This window comes from Myotis daubentonii, chromosome 8, assembly GCF_963259705.1.
Source record: "Myotis daubentonii chromosome 8, mMyoDau2.1, whole genome shotgun sequence".
NCBI lineage: Eukaryota > Metazoa > Chordata > Mammalia > Chiroptera > Vespertilionidae > Myotis > Myotis daubentonii.
In genome coordinates, this window is record NC_081847.1 from 56796689 (window position 1) to 56806872 (window position 10184).

Genomic DNA, 10184 nt, shown 5'->3' on the forward strand with positions numbered 1-10184 from the left:
TCTAAGACTTCTGTGTCCATAAAATCACCTGGGAAGATTGTTAAAATGCACAATCCAGGGTCCCACCCCAAAATCTCTTAGTCAGCAGCTCAAGAGACCAATAATCTGCATTTAACCAGCACCCCAAGCAAATAAGGCAGGTGTTGAAAGATCACACTGAAAAACAGTGAATTTAAAGATGTCTGATCTATTTACAAACTGATTAACCAAAGAATCTGAAGAGTGTGGTATACTAGAGAGGACAAAGAATTTTGGAGTCGTAAGATCTAGATTACCTCTCTGAGCTAATCCCCACTCACTCTGTCACTTGCCTCTGCGCTTCAACTGCGGCAGTGGCCTCCTAGCTATACCCCTCACAACAGCCAAGAATGCGCTTCCTCTGAACTTCCAATTCAGGTCCCTTTCAGCACTCAGGTCTTCACTCAGGTGTCACTCGTCAGTGACACCTTGCAGAAAATCTCAACTGCCATCTCACTTTTGACATCCCCTTTTAGGACTTTCACGTGCCTCTGCTCACTGGTGAAAATCAACCTTTTATTCTATATGAGAACAGCTGAAGGCTAAAAAGGGAAAGCTTTGTTATATGTATCTGTCGGAGAGAAAAATTGTTCTCCTATTCTCTAGTATCTAAGCTATCTACTCAAATAAATAAAATGACTCTACAGTAAGGATATTTTTACTTAACAATATATCATGGGTATTTACTACAACCTAATTTTAAAAAACACATGATATTTGGCTTCGTTGTGATTCTTTTACTCTTATAAATAACTAGAGGCCCGATGCATGAAATTCGTTTAAGGGGCTTGGCCCTCGTTGCCGCAGCAGCTGCCTCAGCCCCCACTGCCACAGCGGCCACCTCAGCCTCGGCCTCGGCCCCTGCCCACCGCAGCGACCTCCTCTGCCTCGGCCCTGCAGCTTGGTCTGGAAGGTCGTCCAGAAGGACATCCAGAAGGACGTCTGGTCTAATTAGCATATTACCCCTTTATTATTATAGATGTTCCAGGTGACGTTTTCATTACATGCCCTTGTGCTTTGTCTAATTATTTCTTCCTAACAAATTCTTAGAAGGGAAATTTCTGTGTCAAAGAGCTTAGACCACTGCTGTCCAATAGGACTTTCTCCAATAACGGAAATGTTCTGTGTCTTCACAGTCCAATATGGTAGCCACCAGCCACACGCAGCTATTGAGCACGTGAAATATGACTAGTGCAACTGAGAAGCTGAATCTTTAGTTGTATATAATGTTAAATTAAATAGCACATGTAGCAAGGTACTACCACATTGAACAGGGCAGGTATAGAGATATTTAAAGTTTTGATAACTGATGCCAAATTGATCTCCAGAAAAGTTGTAATTATTTGCCTTCATTCTATAGTGTATAACAATAACCATTTCTTTACCCCGTTGCCAACACTAGATATTATCAGTCTACTAGAGGCCCGGTGCACAAAATTCATGCACGGGTGCAGTCCCTAGGTCTAGCCGGTGATCCAAGTGTGAGTGTCTGGCATGGAAGGGCAGGTCCCAGCTAACCTCTGGGCCCTGGGCAGTACCTGGGCCCCCGTGCACTCCCCTCTGCCTGAGTCATCGGGCCCCCGCCCGGCTCCCTCAGTGCCGGGGAGCTGGGCGGCGGCCCCGCCCCCTACCACTGCTGGTTGCCATCTGTGGGTTGATCAGCAGAGCGATCAGGCCCCACTCGCACCCACCTTGGCCTGGTGCTGCCCGCTCACCTGCTCCACCATCCCGCTGTGGTCCCGCTCTCATCGGGGCCAGCAGTGCCTCCACTGCTGCCCACTGCCAGCGCCGCATTGCCGACGCCCGCCATGTTTCCCGCCACCCTCTGGTGGTCAGCGCATGTCATAGCGAGCGGTCGAACTCTCGGTCGAGGGGACATTTTGCATATTAGGCTTTTATTATATAGGATTGAATCTTTATAACCTGGAAGTTGAAAAACGCATTTCTTTATTAATATGTATTTCTTTATTAATAATGTTGAACAAGGTTGCTTTGTTTGTCATACTCATTCAAATGCAAATATTCTCACCCATGTTAATTAATTGAAAGGCAGATTTGCTTTATTGGGCCCATATGTTTTCTTTAAAATTTATTGTCAACATTTAAATTCATATAAAAATACAAAGTTCCAGTTGCAAAATCAAGTAATCTGGCAACAGTGACCCACACTACCATCGGGCATAAATCAGTGGAGTCTTAGAAATCTGCCACCTTCAGACTTTCTTGTCCACCAGAACTTACCATCCCTTCTTATTTTGAAGGGATTCCTGCTGCACTCACTCAGAATACCTGCTTGGCCTCTACAAGCAACCCAGTTTATAATTCCTACTCTGAATTAAATCTCGAGAGATTAAAAGACAAACAGCAGCCTGGCCAGTGTAGCTCAGTGGTTGAGCATCAACCTATGAACCAAGAGGGTTCGATTCCCGCTCAGGACACATGCCTGGGTTGTGGGCTCAATCCCCAGTAGGGGGCTTCAGAAGGCAGCCAATCAATGATTTTCTCTCATCATTGATGTTTTTATCTCTCCCTCTCCCTTCCTCTCTGAAATAAATAAATATATATATATATATATATATATATATATATATATATATATATAGACAAACAGCAGCTAATAAGAATAGTTAACTTTAATTTCATACTTAGCATTCAAAAGTGATGCTGTGATATGTCTGGATGATTTTATAACTAATATTCAACTAGCAGAAGAATACTTTTCTAGTGGTTGTTATTTCCTACCCTCTCAAGCAGTGGTTCAGCATTAGAAGGGCTGTTAAAATGCAGGCCTGTAGGCCCCAACCCCAAAGTTTCTGATTGAATAGGTTGGATTGGGCCTCAATAATTTTTATCTAATCCCAAACTCCAAGTACAGCTTCACAATGAGATGAGATTTTCTCAAGAATATGGACACTCCTGGAAGTGGAGTGATAATGTATAATTTTGACAACATAATATAAATTTTCCAAAACATGTCCACATTTATAATTTCACTTTATTTTCACAACAATCCTGTGCTGAAGGTTAATAAATAGGGCAGTAATTGTTAATCCGATTTTACAGAAAAAAAGTAAGGTATAGGAGTCAAGAATCTCCCCTAAACACGCAAGAAGCTAAAAGAGCCAGAACAAACAGGTTTCCTAACTCCTAACCTTGTAATATAGGCAATGCAATACACAACTGGGGCTTGCTTCTCCAGATTGGTTCCATAACAGTAGAACCATGCCCAGTAACACAGAAGACCACATCATATATGGTTCACAGCAACAAACATTTATCCAACGCCGATTACATGTTAATCTATATGCTAATCATGCCTATAGTCTCTACGATAGGGACATTCATCCGACATAGAAAAAGATGATTAAAAATAAAATCTGAAACCACAACCTTGAAAAGATAGTGGAGTCTCTATAACATAAGTCAAAAGCAAATATGCTCAAGGGGTGGGGAGGGGGGTAAATACAGAGTTGGGGAGAAGAGAGGAGTCTCTGTGGGAGCTTCACATCTGGACTTGGAGGAGTTGCTATCACCAGTCAGTCAAGAATGGGAGGGAAGGAAGAGTACACAATAGGGAGCCCTCCTGGGGCTCAGCAGCACAAAGAGCTGCTGTTATCCATGTTGGGTGTGTGTTTGCCAGAAATATCAGGGCTGCTGGAGCTCCAGAAGTGACAAGGGCATGCTTTTGTGTAGTCTAAATTATCTTGACTGTATATGAACGCAAGTCAGAGGGCATAACTTCATTATTCATTCGTAGCCAAAAGATAACATGATTTAGAATCATGCAACTTTTTCTCTGATTTTCCCCCAAGTTTGGAGAAGCATTCCTAGTAAAAATCAACGAGATTGTGATCAGTGTAAAAACGTATCTGCAATATGATAAGACATCTGTAAAAATGTATGTTCATATGGCAAGACTAGGAAGAAAACTGAAAAAATAAAAACTATTCCATTTTAGAAGGATTTCACTATTAGTACTTAATTTTATTTGGTTTTTGTGAATTTTGTCAATCAAGATTACTCTAAGTACCCCTACAAATCTATTCCAGTTCTAAACAATTTCTAGTTGTAATAACAATTTCTAAAACTTCACTATAATTTATTTATATTACAGACTTATTCAAAATAATTACATACTTAATAATTACATAAGATTTAAAGTATGAGATCTTCCTAACATCAATGATATTTGCAATCACCACTTACAGCATTCCTTTGAAATCCCTTAATTGAGATCATACACAATGACTAAAATAAGCTAATTTTTTTACTGTCATAACCTTGCAATGACTCCTCAGCTCCCTGTGCCCATCCAGGAATCATTAGCCCAAAGGTTGCAGGTATTTTAGAGATGAGAGAAGTTTTCTACTAATAACATTATCTCTAAGTGAATAAGTATAAAAGTAACTAAAATATCTTAGCTATAAGGGATATTCATTTTCTAAATACCTTTGAGAATTACTAATTAAGTCACATCAAGTCCCTTTGAAGTAGATACATGAACTTTACTACCACTTTAACAAAAAAAGAAAAGTAAGATGCTGGGAAGAGTAATTTCCCCCAAAATGATACCATGAGCTGTGAAGAAAATTCCCTCTCCTGAGCCATACAAGGTGATGCAGAGAGGCCCATTCAGCTCAAGGTTTGACCCCTTTCAGCAAAAAACAGACATTGTGTGGGAAAGTAAAGCAGCTGTTCTCCAATAATATCAGTATCATAAGAGCAGGAATGTAATTTAAACATCTATAACTTCCTCTTTATGAATCTACCATTCAGGAATTTATTCTGTCACTCCGCAGGTCCACCTGGGTTATCCTCAGGCAGTCTTAGGACACCTACAGAAACTTTTTAATCAGAGAAGCTTGGAGTTAGAAGGACCCTTATAGGCCCCATAGTTCAATTCCTTTAATTGAGGGGGAAACAAAAGCATTTCTAAGAAAGTGACCTCATTTAGCTAGAGCAAACCCTGACTTGCAACTAGAAGATGTGAACAAACGTCTTAAACTTGGCCTTCATATTTCTCTTACCATTAAAATTTTTATAGTAAGTCATATTAACAAAAGTGTGCATATGTCCTTCCAATGTCTTCAGATATATATGGCACTAGGCAAAATAAACTTATTGTTCTCATTCTCTACTTGATAAAGAGTTCCAAAATGGAGAAAAAAAGTCAACGAAGGCTATAAAAACAACCGGTGATGGGGGTGCAGGTGGGGTAATAGCGGAATAGTTCTGCTTTCTCATGGATACTTGCTCTAAGAAGTTTAGTACTCCAACTGGTCTTCAGCTGTAATAAGTCTTCCCTAGGCCCAATAAAAGGTTCTAATGTCATCATGAGTGAATATCAAATTAATAGCTATCACCATTGATACATAATTCATTCTTTAATTACATTCAGTTCCTTTCTTCTTTTATTTCCATAATGTAATTCCATTTTAATAGGAAGCTCATGGAAGGATATGCAAGAAATTGACAACAGTGGCCTGGGGGGGGTTGGGGGGGGGGGAGTAGGGCGTTGGGAGTATGGGGTGGGAGAGAGCTTACTTTACACAGTTAGAAATTGTTACTCTATGCATATTGCTTTTCAATGTACACTAATTAAAAATTTCCCTTTAAACACATGCGTACAATTCTATTACTAAATATTTTCAATAAAACAATTATTTTTAAATTTTCTCTTTTTAATAAGTTTCCAGTATTGCCGTTTGTAAAACCCCATAGATATATTCAACAAGAAAAAAAAAAAGAACCAACACAGTCACAAAATTCAAAGCAGAATTCCAGGATTTAAAGTATAAGAAAATGTGTCGCGGGGCCATTTAATTCAGAAACCTTTTGCGGAAAACCTCTTCCCCATAGGTAAATGGTTGGGTTTGAAAAAGAGATGTATGTAGGATTTCCCATCTTTGGTGGGGATGGGGGAGGGCGATTCTAAAGGTGTGAAAAGTAGAAATTAAAATTTGGTTTCTATCTTGTGCACAGGGGCCAGGGGGCCGGGTGGAGTGCGCACAGAGCTTGAAGCAGTCCGGTCCCTAGAGGAGAGGAACGTGACTGAGTTCCTCCGGGCTCCGTCCGCCTCAGCAGCAGTTCCCGTGCAGATGCACCGGTCCTGGCGCTCACGTGGGCTCCGTGTCACCGAGACAGCCCAGGAGCTGAATCCGTACAGCATCTCTTTTCATGGGGCTCCGGAGAGCCACCGAGGGAACGGGCTGACTTCAGCAAACCGCCTCATCGTGACACCCTCGCCCGGCCAGGGCACACACCTCACTGGGCTGCCTACTGTGTCAGGGTCAGCTGTCAACACAGCCCTTTGTGTCTCGCGCAGAAGAGCAGTGAGCGAGTGGTCCTTCCCCACTCACCGCGGAACGGACGCGATGGCCGGAGACGCGCGCGCGCTCGTGACCAAGTGACATTTAGTGAGGAGCCCAGAGACCCAGGGACGCGAGCAGACGCCCGGCCACCGCTGGACGCTCTCCACTTCCCCCAGCTGAGCGCTCTGCAGCCTCTTCCAGCCGCCTCCGCGCCGCCCGCCCTGCCACCCACTAGCCCCCGAGGGCCCCTCGCGACCCCGGAGCTCCGGGGGCCGGCAGGGCGCGCCCCTCGCCACCTCCGCTCCGCGCTGCCCGCCCGCCGCGCTGCCGCCTCCCTATCCCACGCTCGGGCTTCTCGCTCCCGCCACAAAGGCGCGAAGAGGGCTGGGGTGACAGGCCTCCGGCCTCAGGGCGCGCACCGCCCGGACTGGGTCCTCCCCGGAGCGGACGCGAGGCGCCGGGGAGAACGGGTTCGGGTCCGGACGGCACCGGCGCCTGCCCTCGCCATGCACACACGCTCGCGCGCCCAGCCCCGCGCCGCCCTCCCAGTCCTCCTCCCCACAAGAAGTCCGCCGCCGAGCTCGCTGCCCCGCGCAGGCTGTGTGCGCCGCCCGCCACCGGGCAGCCCCGGCCCCGCAGAGGCGTGCGCTCGCGCCCGGCTGGCGACCTCTCACCTCCCGCCGCCCGGCCGGCGCCCAGCGTCCCCGCAGCCGCTCACCTGGCCGTGGAGTGGCGCGAGGGCAGAGGACCAGGGGGTGGCCCTCGCCTCGGCCGGGGATCGTCTCCCCACCCCCAGTCCGGGTCCCGGCGCTGCGCCTCCGCTCGCCGCGGCCGCCCTCCGCCGAGGTGCTAGCGCCGCCGGTGGCTGGCGTCTCGCGGGCAGGCGCGCAGGTCGCGCGCTCAGTTCCCCGGGGCGGAGCGAGGCGGCGGCCACCGCGGCCGGAGGCGGATTCCTCAGGTGCTGCCCCTCCCGCTGCCCCAGAGCCGCCGCCGCCCGGACCCCCGCACCTCCGCCCCCGCCCCGCCTGTCGGTCTCCTGCCGCCTCGGCGCCCCGCGCGTGGCCTCTAGGGCCACCCTGCCCTCGAGTGTCCTGGGCGCACGTTGCCTTACCCACCCCCTCCATTTTCACGCCTCGGTTTCCTAACTCCCCGGCACCGATGATGGGTGTGGCCTCGGCGAGCGTGGAGGGGTCTTCTGGAAGGAAGGTTGCCCCCCGGTGCGGCCGACGCGCGCAGCCAAGAACAACATTTTTTTCTCTCTGATTCCGCGTTTATTCAGTGCTCACGCCTCACTGCGCGATTGCTTTCTCCGTCTAGAGGACGGCGGCTAAAGGGCCCCAAGCGTGGACTCCGCCTGGGCAATGGTGGGTCAAAAACCCTTGGCCTTTTGCAGGAAGGGAGAGGGCAGGGGCAGTACGCGGACAAAACCGAACAGCCCCGGGAGCTCCGGCCAGAGCCGACTTTTGCACCTCCGGGGTGAGCTCGCCGGCCCGGCTCGTCCCGAACTTTAGAACCAAAAGGAATCCTCCGCCCCAGGCAGCCACTTCCAGGGGACCCTGGGCCCTGACGGGTGAGGAAGGGACAAACGTTCCCGAGAGGAGAGGTGCCGCGGCCCGAGAGTGACAGGTTTAGCCCCCCTTTTCACAGCTGGCGGTTTTTCTTCCTAGAAATGTAGCTCCATTTTTTCAAACTGTCATTGTTGCCAGACAGGCGACTGGACTCCTTTCTTCCCTGGATTGCCCACACCCTAGAAGCAGCAGCTCCATGCTAGGTGTGGTGGGAGAGTCTAGGTAAAGTTTATCTGGTTTTAGTGCCTTTGAGGCAAATAGAGGCCCGGGTAGCTCAGCAAGTAGAGCCCCGGGAAGCCTTGGCGCCCAGTCCCCCTGCGGGTTGGTTAGCATGCTATTGTTACCGTAGTGTTGGCAGTTACAGTTTTAAAACTGTTTTAATTAAAATCGATCTCATATGATCTCTAACGCACTACGTTTTGTTTGCCTGTCTTGCCTGATGTGTTTTTTGAACCAAAATGCACTCCCCCCCCCCCCCCCCGTCTTTTGTAGATACAGAGGGAATTGACTGGAAGTCTGGAATCTCCAGAAAATAACTGAAGCCATAGTTCAGTTGTGACCAGCAAAAGTAAGGTATTTGTGGTTCTCTCCAGCTTCCATTGGGAAGACATACTCAAGTGCCATTTTTTAATCGCTTTGTTCGTTGTGAAGATGAGGAGCAGAAATGTTTTGGGTGTATTTTTTTTTTGCTTTGTTTTTACCATTGCATTCCTATTGCTCAGTCTTTAAAACACATAGAAACATTTTTATGGGCCAGAGAGGGCCAGAAATGTGGCTTTCTCAGTCGCCCCTATACTCCCACAATTCTGGCTCTTGCTTGCATACAGGTTTAGTAAATGAAATCGATATGGTTTTTCAATAACTGCAGCAGAGAAAGGTGCAGATGATTAGCAGTATAGCTAAGTGTGTGGGAAAGGAATCCAGTGTCAGCAAACTCACCAGGGGAACTGGCCATATATGTGGAAAAGACAGTGAATAGAAACCTGAGATTTCAAGTTCACCTGGTGAATAAAACCTAAGCTCACAAGAGGTTAAAGCAGGTAAGAATCTTTTGAAAAACCCAATCCTTCACAAGGTCTGTATAGTTAGGGAGGGGACACCTTCCATTTTAAAGATAAGGAAACTGAGAACAATGAGCAGCCGTAAAGTAAAACCATAGTGTGGTTTTCTCTCACTTTAGTTCAAGGACCATTTGTTGAGTGCTAAATGCACCAAACTCTGGAGGTGTGAGGGCAAAGTTGGCACACTTGGTCAAGGACCTTAGACTAATATTACAAAACTCTGGCATTCATTCTTCATTCACTCAACAAATATTAATTGAGCACCTACTGTGAGCCAGGTGGTGTAATGGGAACTGGTAAATAAAAAAAGTCCCTAACAAGGTTAAAAGTCAGTGATAGTCATCTACTGTATTCTGATAGATTGAAACATTTCTATGCATTCGTTATTAGATAACGCACTCCCTTGCCCTGAGGTTATTTGTGTGTGTGCCTCGTGTCACCTTCAGGGTTTATATATCTTTCTTTCATCATGCCCAACAGATTTCTGTGATTATCAAATTTGATAGAATTAAGAGTGACCACTTTGGAGTTAGGTCCCACATTTTTAAATTCTGGTTCCAAGACTTATTTATTATGTAACCTTGACAAAGTTACTTGACCCCATCGTAGTGTCCCCACCTGTAGAATAACATTAATAGTACAAACCTAAGGGAGTAACTATGTGAATTAAGGCAATGCATTGTGCCTCGCACACTATAAAATGTTAACTGCTATCATTGTCTGTGAATACCTCCACTCTTTCCCATAACAACAACTCCTGAATGCTTCTCCTGAGATAGATACGTTGCATTAGAACCCAAGTTCAATGAAAAATGTGTGCCTCATAGCAGTCAAGGTCCTTAAATAATAGCAGCTTTCTGAGTGGTTATTGTGAAGATCCTTTGCCTGTCAGTGGAAGTTCTGTGATTATATCCTGGTTCTGCTCTCAAGGATGAGCACCCTTTGTCACACATTTCTGTGGTTCTTGGCTCCACACTCTGGAAGGCTCTTTCTTGGTCTTTATCTTCCATGGCCACATTTCAAGTGGTACTGGGAAGTGAGACTGTACAATTTTTACAGCCCATTTCCTGCTGGTACAAGTCTGGGACAACTGGATAGCCACATGCTAAAGAATGAATTCTTACATCCACCTTACAGAGAATACAAAAATTAACTCAAAATGGATCTTAGATATACAGTAGTCTCCCCTTATCTGTGGGATATACATTCCAAGACACACACCCCTC

The 10184-nt window shown here is 46.3% G+C and overlaps 1 protein-coding gene across 4 annotated transcripts in view; it reads right to left on the reverse strand.

Moving 5' to 3' along the window:
* The window catches only part of GREB1L (GREB1 like retinoic acid receptor coactivator), a 232024-nt gene extending 224727 nt beyond the window's left edge, over positions 1 to 7297 (reverse strand). For 3 of the 4 annotated variants that reach the window (XM_059706495.1, XM_059706496.1, XM_059706494.1), the window contains exon 1: positions 7048 to 7296. The gene's annotated coding sequence lies outside the window, so the exon portion shown is untranslated. Of the gene's footprint in view, positions 1 to 7047 lie in introns of all 4 variants that reach the window. The other variant, XR_009454134.1, reaches the window with a different exon arrangement.
* Positions 7298 to 10184: the final 2887 nt, after the last annotated feature.